Below are 11,537 nucleotides of genomic sequence, written 5' to 3'. Positions count from 1 at the left end.
GCTGCCTCTTATTTGCCTTCAGGTGTGAATGTGGCACCCCCCGGTGGCTGCCACGAGTCTGACATGTGATGTATGGTACAATAGCTTGTGTGGCTTAGACCAGCGGATATATAAGTGTGAAGGGCCCCTTTTTGCTGCCACTATCACCCCTCTATCCACCAGCCAGGGCAGCCTGATGCGCCAACAAGAGCCAGGCAACTCAACATAGGGACCACATGTACACAGGGGCCACATGGCAGCTCAGAATCCAACCTATCGTGCTATAACACGGGCTTCCCAGCAACGATCTGTACTGAAAAACTACTCAAAATGCCCCATGAAAGATGTATATCTTTGTACCGTGTAAGGGTACCGTTACCGTGCCACTCAGGCAGATCTCACTAGCGACATCGCTGGGGACGGGGGTCGCTACTTACCTGTCAGACGCGGCAATCCTGCGTCCTCCCGCCCGGCTCCACGCATCGCTCGTCGTCACAGCAGGAAGCGCCGCAGGAAGTGACCGACGAGGAATGGTCCAGCAGCTTCTCGCGCGATCAGCGATAACCAGCAGGGGAGCCGGTCGGAGGTAAGTATCACATGCAGCGATATCGCTAGCAATATCGCTGCAACGTCACAAAATCGGTGACTTTGCAGCGATATTGCTAGCGATATCGCAGTGTGTAACGGGGGCTTTAGCCAGTAGATGGAAAAATATTCAGAATTGAGAGTCCTCAGTGGTTGATACCTTTGAATGGCTAACTGAAAAGATGGTAACACAATGCAAGCTTTTGAGACTAATTAGGTCTCTTCAACAGGCTAGACTAATACAACATCTGACTCTTCAGATTTTGTACGAGTCAATGCCTGATGAAGAGACCTGAGTAGTCTCAAAAGCTTGCATTGTGTTACCTTCTTTTCAGTTAGCCATTCAAAGGTATCAACCACTGAGGACTCTCAATTCTGAATATTTTTCAAAATGCCCCAATAATTATCCAACCAACAGCGCACAGCTGGCGCCACACAGAGGCTCTGAAAATTCTTCTTGGCGATTGGGAAGCTTCTATGACAATTTTCATTTCTACCAGCAGGAGGCAGTCCATTCCCCTCCCCAATAGGCACTATCAACCCTAGACCCTCCCCAATGGTCAGTATCACTCCTTCCCCCAGTGGAATCTGCTATTTTTAGAAACAATAGAAAAAACAGAAAAGGCGAAAGGGGGTGGGGGAGAGGCGACAATCCCACAGCCGAAACCTGAACCACAGCAAACTACCAAAGTCACCTTCACCGGACAGCAAGAAGCGCCAGCCGCCATATTGTACCAGCACAAAGTCATCTCCAGGAACAGAGGGGGTTAACGAAAAGTGCAAAAGCCAAACTCCTGAAATATGAACAGACAGGATTAGATACACGGCTCAGCAGTCAGTATCACACAGGATAGGATTAGATACACGGCTCAGCAGACAGTATCACACAGGACAGGATTAGATATACGGCTCAGCAGACAGTATCACACAGGAGAGGATTGGACACACAAGTGTTTTTCTCTATCCTATCTAATCCTCTCCTGTGTGATACTGTCTGTTTGATTAGTGTATCTAATCCTATCCTGTGTGATACTGTCGGGGGAGGTATTGTCCCCTACTGTGGACGCTTTGTGGGGGGCTTAGCTGTCCCGAGACGTCAGATCTCATTTCACCAGAGGCGATGAGAGCAGGATGATCCGGACCCTATATTAGGATATGTCACTGGACCCAGACACGGGGGGATCTCTGAGATATTTCGGGGGGGGGGGGGAGCAGAACACTCCGTAACGAGCAGAGTGAGACATGATCACCATCACCCGTGGAACCTTCCCTGACGGAAGACATTGGAGGTACATTGTCCCCGGAGATGGGGGTCCGGTACCTGCTCAAAGAGGGGCCATGCACATGTTAGTACAAGGGCAATGTGTAGGTGCATATTCACACAGACACAACAGATCCCCTGCAATCAGTAACACATGGAAGTAATAGGCAACATTATACTGACACGTAAGCGGGACCCCAGGGGCCCAACATCCTACAGCCACTGGAGGAACAGCTCTGCACCATGAGGAGGGGATGTATCCAAGCTACAAGACAATGAGCCAAAGTATCTAATCCCCGGAGAACAGCGTAATGTATCCAATTTCCCCTATCAGAGCAGAGTATTAGCGGCATCCTCCTCCCACCCTGGGTGCTGCTTGGGGTCATCACTCATCAGTGGGATCTGTGCCGCCTGCTGCGGGCGTTACCCAGAGAGCGCCACACAACACCAATAAAGCATGGCGCCACTCACGGACGGCAGAGTAATGCAGCGAAGCCCCCGAAGCAGTCACTGCACCTGAGAGCTGACAGACAGGAAGCACAAAAGTAGATGTGCAGGGCACATCCTGGGGGAGGGGGCGGGCACATCCTGGAGGAGGGGCATGTCCTGGGGAGGGGCACGTCCTGGTTGGGTGTCACAGGCTCTTGTCGCTTCGGCAGGGCCGCCATCAGGGCGTTACTGCCCTGACTGGCATATGAGGCCCGATCAGCAGAGGGGGCCCGCATCAGGCCCCGTCTCTTCTGCTCATTGGGCCCTAGTGGCAGGATTCTGCAGGTGCAGTAACTGAACCTGCATCCAAGATGCAGGTTCAGCTACTCTATTGCCGTCCGGGCCCACATAGCAATAGTTAAAGCCGCCAGCCAATCGAAGGCTGGCAGCTGACGTCAGTGCGCACGTCGCCGGCTTATGATGTCATTGTCATTCGCCAGCGAGTGCGTGCTTGAAACGCCTGGAGGGATCATCACCGCAGGAGCGCAGCCAGGTAAGGAGAAAGGTTTTTTATTTTTTTTAAAGAGGCAACCGCACTCTGTTTCACCGGCAGGATGGAGACACATGGTCCTTGTGTCTCCATCCTGCCCGGGGCAGAATGGAGACACGGGGGAATGATGGATACAAGAGGCAGAATGGAGACAGGGGGCAGAATGGAGACACGGGGGCAGGATCGGAGTCACGGCGGCAGGATGGGAGACACATGATGCAAGATCATGGGGCAGGATCATGGAACAGATGGGGAGATCATATGGGGCAGGATGGGAAATCACATGGGGGCAGAATGGAAACCTGATGAGGGCAGGATGGGAGAACTTATGGCTGAAGCCAGGAATGAGACACACGGGGGGCCAGGATGGGGGATATTATTACCATAGGGGCTAATTAAGGGATATTATTACTACAGTGATGTATTTATTTCATTTTTTGAGGATACTGTTTTAAATGGGGGGGGGGCAGTACTGTTACTGTGCAGAGCAACACTGTCGCCTTTTTTCTTCATCTGGTGTAGTTTAGAATTTGGGGAAAAAAATAAGTAATGTGTTCAGCAAGGGGTGCTCTAAATAACTATGTTATTTCCTGCAGAGACGAGCCTGGCTGGAAGAAGTGACGGCGGTCTGTGCTGGATGAAGATGAAAAGCAAAGATGAAGGACTTCACCTAGAGACGTCACTGGTGAGTCAGTATGTTACCTGTACAATAACACTATCCACTGTATACTACATACAGCAGTCCTGTGTGCAATGTCACCAGTGACCACTATATTACCTTTACAATATACACTATATACAGAGCTCCTGTGTATAATGTCAGCAGTGATCACTGTATTAGGTTGGTTTCACATTTGCATTCAGGAGGGCGGTGGATGGCTGCTTACTTCCTCCCTGAAGCTCGGCCTACGCTCCGCCTATTTCTGTATGCATCCTGCGTTTCCCTGCATACCTATCTTTAACATTAGGTACGCAGGGACATGCGTTGTATGCGGATGCGTCCGGATGCGGTGATTTGACGTGTGCGGCGACCACATGGAAACGCAACGTGTTGCTTTTCTGTGCAATCGCCGCACACGTCAAATCGCCGCTTGCGGATGCTTCCACGTACAACGCATGTCCCTGTGCACCCAATGTTAAAAATAGGTACGCAGGATGCCTACAGAAGTAGGCGGAGCTTCTGGGAGGACGAAGGGAGGAAGCAGCCATCCGCAGCCCTCCTGAGCACAAATGTGAAACTAGCCTAATCTGAACAATGAAACTATATACAGCGCTCCTGTGTATAATGTCACCAGTGATCACTGTATTACATGTACACAGACACTGCATACTAAGTACAGATCTCCTGTGTAAAATGGCACTCATGGTGATATTAGTATTGTGTTTTTTATTACTGATCAATATTGTAGTATTCAGTCACTATGTGGTGGTAATATGTTGTCCGGCTATGGTGTGGCGGTATTTGTTCCTTGTATGTGCTATTACTTGGTCACTGTGGTGGTAATATGTGGTCTGGTCATGGTGTGGTGGTATTTGTTCCTTGTGTGCATTATTGGTCACCATGTGGTGGTAATATGTGGTCTGGACATGGTGCGGTGGTATTTTTCCCTTGTATGTGATATTATTCGGTCACTGTGGTGGAAATACAGTATGTGGTCTGGACATGGTGTGGTGCTATTTGTTCCTTGTATGTGGTATTACAGGCTACTATTTGGTGGTAATATGGTGTCTGGACATGGTGCGGTGGTATTTGTCCCTTTGGATGTGATATTATTGACCATTTTAAAAATTGAAAAATAAATAAAAATATACCTAAATTGTATTGGATATTTTAACAAATGTTTAGTAGGTTAGAGTAGAGTGGAGCCAGGCCAAAAGAGTCTACCTTGTCGTCGTGGTGGACTAAAAAATCTTTTGGCCAAAACAAAAGCTGCTGGTTATATGTGTGATCTGGTGATGGGAACTGTTAACGTGTGATTGGTGAGAAGTGGAGATTTTCCAAGAGAAAACAGTGGGATTGTGGACAGTACAACTGGGCGGCGTCTCAAGGGGGTCCCGAAAATTTTGCCAGTATGGGGTCCCGAAATTCTTAGTGGCAGCCCTGCACTAAGGTATCAGCCAAATAATAAAACAATTTTAAGTTGATATTTTATTCTGTAAACTCATGCGCGGTCAGCGCTCACCTCGGCCCATCAGCATGTACGCGGCTCCTCAGGGGCCCTACTCAGGGGCAGAGTCCTGTCCTGCAGCTCACAGAACGGAGGTGGCAATAGGATTGGTTACTCCACTCGCACGCACAACGCCAGCCTCTGGATCCAGCCTTTCAGTGCAACGGCCAGGCCCCTCAAATCAGCAGTTATGCTTGGGGTCTTCTCACACTTGTCCATGATACGGAGGGCGTCCTGGCAGTGATCAGTCCCAGAGGTCTTCATACAACTAATGAGACGGGAATGGAGGAGTCGTCTGCTGGAGGGAACAGCGGTCTGGGTCGAAGCTGTGGGGTCCAAACTGACAGGTCCGGGGGCTCCAGTGAGACAGATGCACACCCCCAAATCACAGTCTATGAGGAAGGTGTGGTGGGAGGGAGACATGGCGGCTTCACGTTGACGGCTGATGCAATCTGCAGGAGAAGATCCTGGGGGTGAGAAGAGAGGAAGAACCTTCCTAAGGAGCAAAGACATGCAGGGCCAAACTCCACACCACCCAATGTCCAATATACAGGATGATAATATACACCTGACCCCCCCCAATATCCGATATACAGGACTATAATATACAACTGGCCCCGATATCCGATATAAAGGACTATAATATACACCTGCCCCCCAAAAATCCGATATACAGGAGTATAATATACACCTGCCCCCCCCCAATATCCGATATAAAGGACTATAATATACACCTGCCCCCTCAATATCCGTTATACAAAACTATAATATACACCTGCCCGCCCAATATCCGATATACAGGAGTATAATATACACCTGCCTCCCCAATATCCGATATACAGGAGTATAATATACACCTGCCCCCGTTATCCGATATAAAGGACTATATATACACTTGCCCCAGATATCCGATATACAAGAGTATAATATACACCTGGCCTCCCAATATCCGATATATAGGAGTATATTATACACCTGCCCCCCCAATATCCGATATACAGGAGTATATATACACTTGCCCCAGATATCCGATATAAAGGACTATAATATACACCTGCCCCCCGATATTCGATATACAAGAGTATAATATACACCTGCCCGCTCAATATCCGATATATAGGAGTATATTATACACCTGCCCCCCCCCCCAATATCCGATATACAGGAGTATAATATACACCTTCCCCCGATATCCGATATAAAGGACTATATATACACTTGCCCCAGATATCCGATATAAAGGACTATAAAATACACCTGCCCCCCGATATTTGATATACAAGAATATAATATACACCTGCCCTCCCAATATCCGATATATAGGAGTATATCATACACCTGCCCCCCCCAATATCCGATATACAGGAGTATAATATACACCTGCCACCCCAATATCTGATATACAGGAGTATAATATACACCTACCACCCCAATATCCGATATACTGAGTATAATATACACCTGCCCCCCCAATATCTGATATACAGGACTATAATATACACCTGCCTCCCCCCCAATATCTGATATAAAAGACTATAATATACACCTGCCCCTCCAATACCCAAGACTATAATATACACCTGCCACCCCAATATCCGATATACAGGAGTATAATATACACTTGCCCCCCAATATCCGATATAAAGGACTGTAATACACACCTGCCCCCGATATCCGATATACTGAGTATAATATACACCTGCCTCCCCAATATCCGATATACAGGAGTATAATATACACCTGCCCCCCCAATATTGGATATATAGGAGTATAATATACATCTGCCCCCCCCCCAATATCCGATATACAGGAGTATAATATACACCTGCCCCCCAATATCCGATATACAAGAGTATAATATACACCTGCCCCCCCCCAATATCTGATATACAGGACTATAATATACACCTGCCCCCCCAATATCCGATATACTGAGTATAATATACACCTGCCCTCCCCAATATCTGATATACAGGAGTATAATATACACCTGCCCCCCCCCAATATCCGATATACAGGAGTATAATATACACCTGCCCCCCAATATCCGATATACAGGAGTATAATATACACCTGCGCCCCCCCCAATATCTGTTATACTGAGTATAATATACACCTGCCCCCCCCAATATCTGATATACTGAGTATAATATACACCTGCCCCCCAATATCTGATATACAGGACTATAATATACACCTGCCTCCCCCCCAATATCCGATATAAAAGACTATAATATACACCTGCCCCTCCAATGCCCAAGACTATAATATACACCTGCCACCCCAATATCCGATATACAGGAGTATAATATACACTTGCCCCCCAATATCCGATATAAAGGACTGTAATACACACCTGCCCCCGATATCCGATATACTGAGTATAATATACACCTGCCTCCCCAATATCCGATATACAGGAGTATAATATACACCTGAGCCCCCAATATCCGATATACTGAGTATAATATACACCTGCCCTCCCCCCAGTATACAATATACAGGAGTATAATATACACCTGCCCCCCCAATATTGGATATATAGGAGTATAATATACATCTGCCCCCCCCCCCAATATCCGATATACAGGAGTATAATATACACCTGCCCCCCAATATCCGATATACTGAGTATAATATACACCTGCCCCCCCAATATCTGATATACAGGACTATAATACACACCTGCGTCCCCCACCCCCAATATCCGATATACAGTACAGGAGTATAATATACACCTGCCCCCCAATATCCGATATACTGAGTATAATATAAACCTGCCCCCCCCAATATCCGATATACAGGAGTATAATATACACCTGCCCCCCAATATCCGATATACAAGAGTATAATATACACCTGCCACCCCAATATCTGATATACAGGACTATAATATACACCTGCCCCCAATATCCGATAAACTGAGTAAAATATACACCTGCCCTCCCCAATATCTGATATACAGGACTATAATACACACCTGCGTCCCCCCCCCAATATCCGATATACAGTACAGGAGTATAATATACACCTGCCCCCCCAATATCCGATATACAGGCGTATAATATACACCTGCGCCCCCAATATCCGATATACTGAGTATAATATACACCTGCCCCCAATATCTGATATACGGGACTATAATACACACCTGCCCCCCCCAATATCCGTTATACAGGAGTATAATATACACCTGCGCCCCCCCAATATCTGATATACTGAGTATAATATACACCTGCCCCCCCCCAATATCTGATATACTGAGTATAATATATACCTGCCCCCCCAATATCTGATATGCAGGACTATAATACACACTTGCCCCCCCCCAATATCCGATATACAGGAGTATAATATATACCTGCCCCCCAATATCTGATATACAGGACTATAATATATACCTGCCCCCCAATATCCGATATACAGGACTATAATACACACCTGCCCCCCCAATATCCGATATACAGTACAGGAATATAATATACACCTGCCCCCCCAATATCCGATATACAGGAGTATAATATACACCTGCGCCCCCAATATCCGATATACTGAGTATAATATACACCTGCCCCCAATATCTGATATACGGGACTATAATACACACCTGCCCCCCCCCCAATATCCGATATACAGGAGTATAATATACACCTGCCCCCCCCCAATATCTGATATACTGAGTATAATATACACCTGCCCCCCCCAATATCTGATATACTGAGTACAATATATACCTGCCCCCTCAATATCTGATATGCAGGACTATAATACACACCTGCCCCCCCCCAATATCTGATGTACTGAGTATAATATATACCTGCCCCCCCAATATCTGGTATGCAGGACTATAATACAAACCTGCCCCCCCCCAATATCTGATATACTGAGTATAATATACACCTGCCCCCCCAATATCTGATATACTGAGTACAATATATACCTGCCCCCTCAATATCTGGTATGCAGGACTATAATACAAACCTGCCCCCCCCCCAATATCCGATATACAGGAGTATAATATATACCTGCCCCCCAATATCTGATATACAGGACTATAATATACACCTGCCCCCCCAATATCCGATATACAGGACTATAATACACACCTGCCCCCCCAATATCCGATATACAGGAGTATAATATATACCTGCCCCCCAATATCTGATGTACTGAGTATAATATATACCTGCCCCCCCAATATCTGGTATGCAGGACTATAATACAAACCTGCCCCCCCAATATCCGATATACAGGACTATAATACACACCTGCCCCCCCAATATCCGATATACAGGAGTATAATATATACCTGCCCCCCAATATCTGATATACAGGACTATAATATACACCTGCCCCCCCAATATCCGATATACAGGACTATAATATACACCTGCCCCCCCAATATCCGATATACAGGACTATAATATACACCTGCCCGCCCAATATCCGATATACAGGACTATAATATACACCTGCCCCCCCAATATCCGATATACAGGACTATAATACACACCTGCCCCCCCAATATCCGATATACAGGACTATAATACACACCTGCCCCCCCCAATATCCGATATACAGGAGTATAATATATACCTGCGCCCCCTCCCCCCATGCAAACAGTGACCAGTATAACGGACGTCCCCTCCCCCGGTACCGGCTGTCTCCTGCAGGTTGTATTTCAGCCACATTGTCCCGGTTGTCCGGGATCCTGGCTTTTATCTGCCGGTTCCGTGGATTCCTCCTATCAGCTTGCTGGGGGGGGGGGGCAGATCCGGATTGGTACAGGCCGGGGGGATCCGGATGGTACAGGCCAGGTTGTCAGAGCTGCATTGTAGAAGGAGACAATCCCAGTCCAGAAATGAAACATTTCTGTTTGTAGCCACAACAGCGACAGAAACAAAAGAGTGACCTCCCCGGGGAAAGAGTGCGAGTGACGCTCCACTATGGGGCTGTGTGCACCCGCGACCCCCAGTACAGACCCCCAGAAAGCCAGGAGAAAGCGAGAAAGTATCACACAGGACATGATTAGATACAAAGCTCAGCAGACAGTATCACAGGATAGGATTACATATGTGGCGCCCCTGAGGCTCAGTCGCCACAGAGGTACTGCACCTTCCTCTCTCCAAGGTGTGCTGCCCCACCATCCAGGTAAGTTGGGGACTCCTGACCATGCTCCAACACTCGCACCCCACACAATAGAGTAGTTCAGCACAACCACATTGCGGCTCAGAGAAGCAGAGCACCTCTGGTGGTTCCCTGCTTGGAACACTAAAGTGCTGGGAGGCGGGTGGAGTTTAGGGTACATAAAAGAGTGGGATGGTTTAGGATTAGAGGTCAGTCTGACAGGAGGTCAGTGAGGAAGGAAGCCACTCGGGAGGACTGGGGGTCCCTGGAAGAAGGGATGGAGGAAGGAGTGCTGCAGCTGCCTCAGAGACCTGAGCCAGCTGGCACGGGAAAGGAAAGAAGGAGAAAGACGTAGAACTGAAACCTGAGCTTCCATAGAAGGGAAAGGACGAATACGGAACGTAGGAGTAAAAGGGAACACAGAGGACGTGGGTTAGGCGAGAACCCTGCCTAGAAGTTCTAAGCGCAAGGCCGGGACCCGGTCCCCGAGGTTGTATGGACACTAATGGTTCTGCAGCAGACACCGGTGGAGTAGTTGGCTGTAAATGCACTACTCCCATCTAAGACTTGAGGGCACAACAGCAATACGGATAGAGAGCCGGGACTTAGGAGTAAGGAGTCCCCGAAGCAGGCTACAGCTGTCTGCCGTGCAAGTAGAGTTCTTGGGAACATCTGTCAGGAGGAACTCCAGCGTACCACGGTACTGGATATCTTCACACTTAAAGGCGCTATAGAGGAGACGTTCAGGAAAGGCACATAAGTTGACGGAGTGTTGGAGGGGAGCTTTCCATCTTGCCTGGAGGTTGGCTGAGTCCCTGACCCAGAGGACACGGCAAAGAAGCGGGCACTACAGACTGTGAGTAAAGCTTTGGAACTACATGCCCTGGTGTCCTCCATTCCTTCCTGCGTCCGTCCGCCTGGCACTGCTACATCCCCTGCGCCAGACACTACACCACCTAAGTGTCTCCCCATCTACACTGCCCTGGCACAACAGCCCTGCCTGGGAGGGCTATAACATCACTGCTGCACCACACCATATGTCCGGGAGGATCTGCATGCAGCGTCGGCTTAACACATCCCTTGCCGAACACCACAGGTGCCATCACGAACTATTCCATTAACTACATTCCACCATTTACATTCCCCCATTGATTTGGGCGCCCAGGGCCACGGTCCAGGTCACCGCTGCTGTGACACATCCAGCTGACACGGGCCTGGTACCGAGTAGCCGACAGCCCTGGGAGGGCGACCCACATACAAGGCTCAGCAGTCAGTATCACACAGGATAGGATTAGATACACAGCTCAGCAGACAGTATCACACAGGAGAGGATTAGATACACGGCTCAGCAGACAGTATCACACAGGATAGGATTAAATACACGGCTCAGCAGACAGTATCACACAGGAAAGGATTAGATACAAAGCTCAGCAGATAG

The 11,537-nt window shown here is 48.1% G+C and overlaps 1 long non-coding RNA gene across 2 annotated transcripts; it reads right to left on the bottom strand.

Moving 5' to 3' along the window:
- Positions 1 to 4,938: 4,938 nt before the first annotated feature.
- On the bottom strand, positions 4,939 to 10,993 carry LOC141085112 (uncharacterized). 2 transcript variants are annotated; one of them, XR_012231214.1, is made up of 3 exons: positions 10,088 to 10,993; positions 9,630 to 9,799; positions 4,939 to 5,439 (listed from the first exon to the last, which is right to left on the bottom strand). It is a non-coding gene; the product is annotated as an uncharacterized lncRNA (long non-coding RNA). The 2 variants fall into 2 exon arrangements; XR_012231213.1 differs by lacking the exon at positions 10,088 to 10,993 and having other exon boundaries at positions 9,630 to 10,062.
- Positions 10,994 to 11,537: the final 544 nt, after the last annotated feature.

Source organism: Dendrobates tinctorius, unplaced genomic scaffold (genome assembly GCF_039654945.1).
Source record: "Dendrobates tinctorius isolate UK_male_01 unplaced genomic scaffold, ASM3965494v1 ptg000028l, whole genome shotgun sequence".
Lineage (NCBI taxonomy): Eukaryota > Metazoa > Chordata > Amphibia > Anura > Dendrobatidae > Dendrobates > Dendrobates tinctorius.
This window is presented reverse-complemented; position numbering and strand designations above follow the sequence as displayed.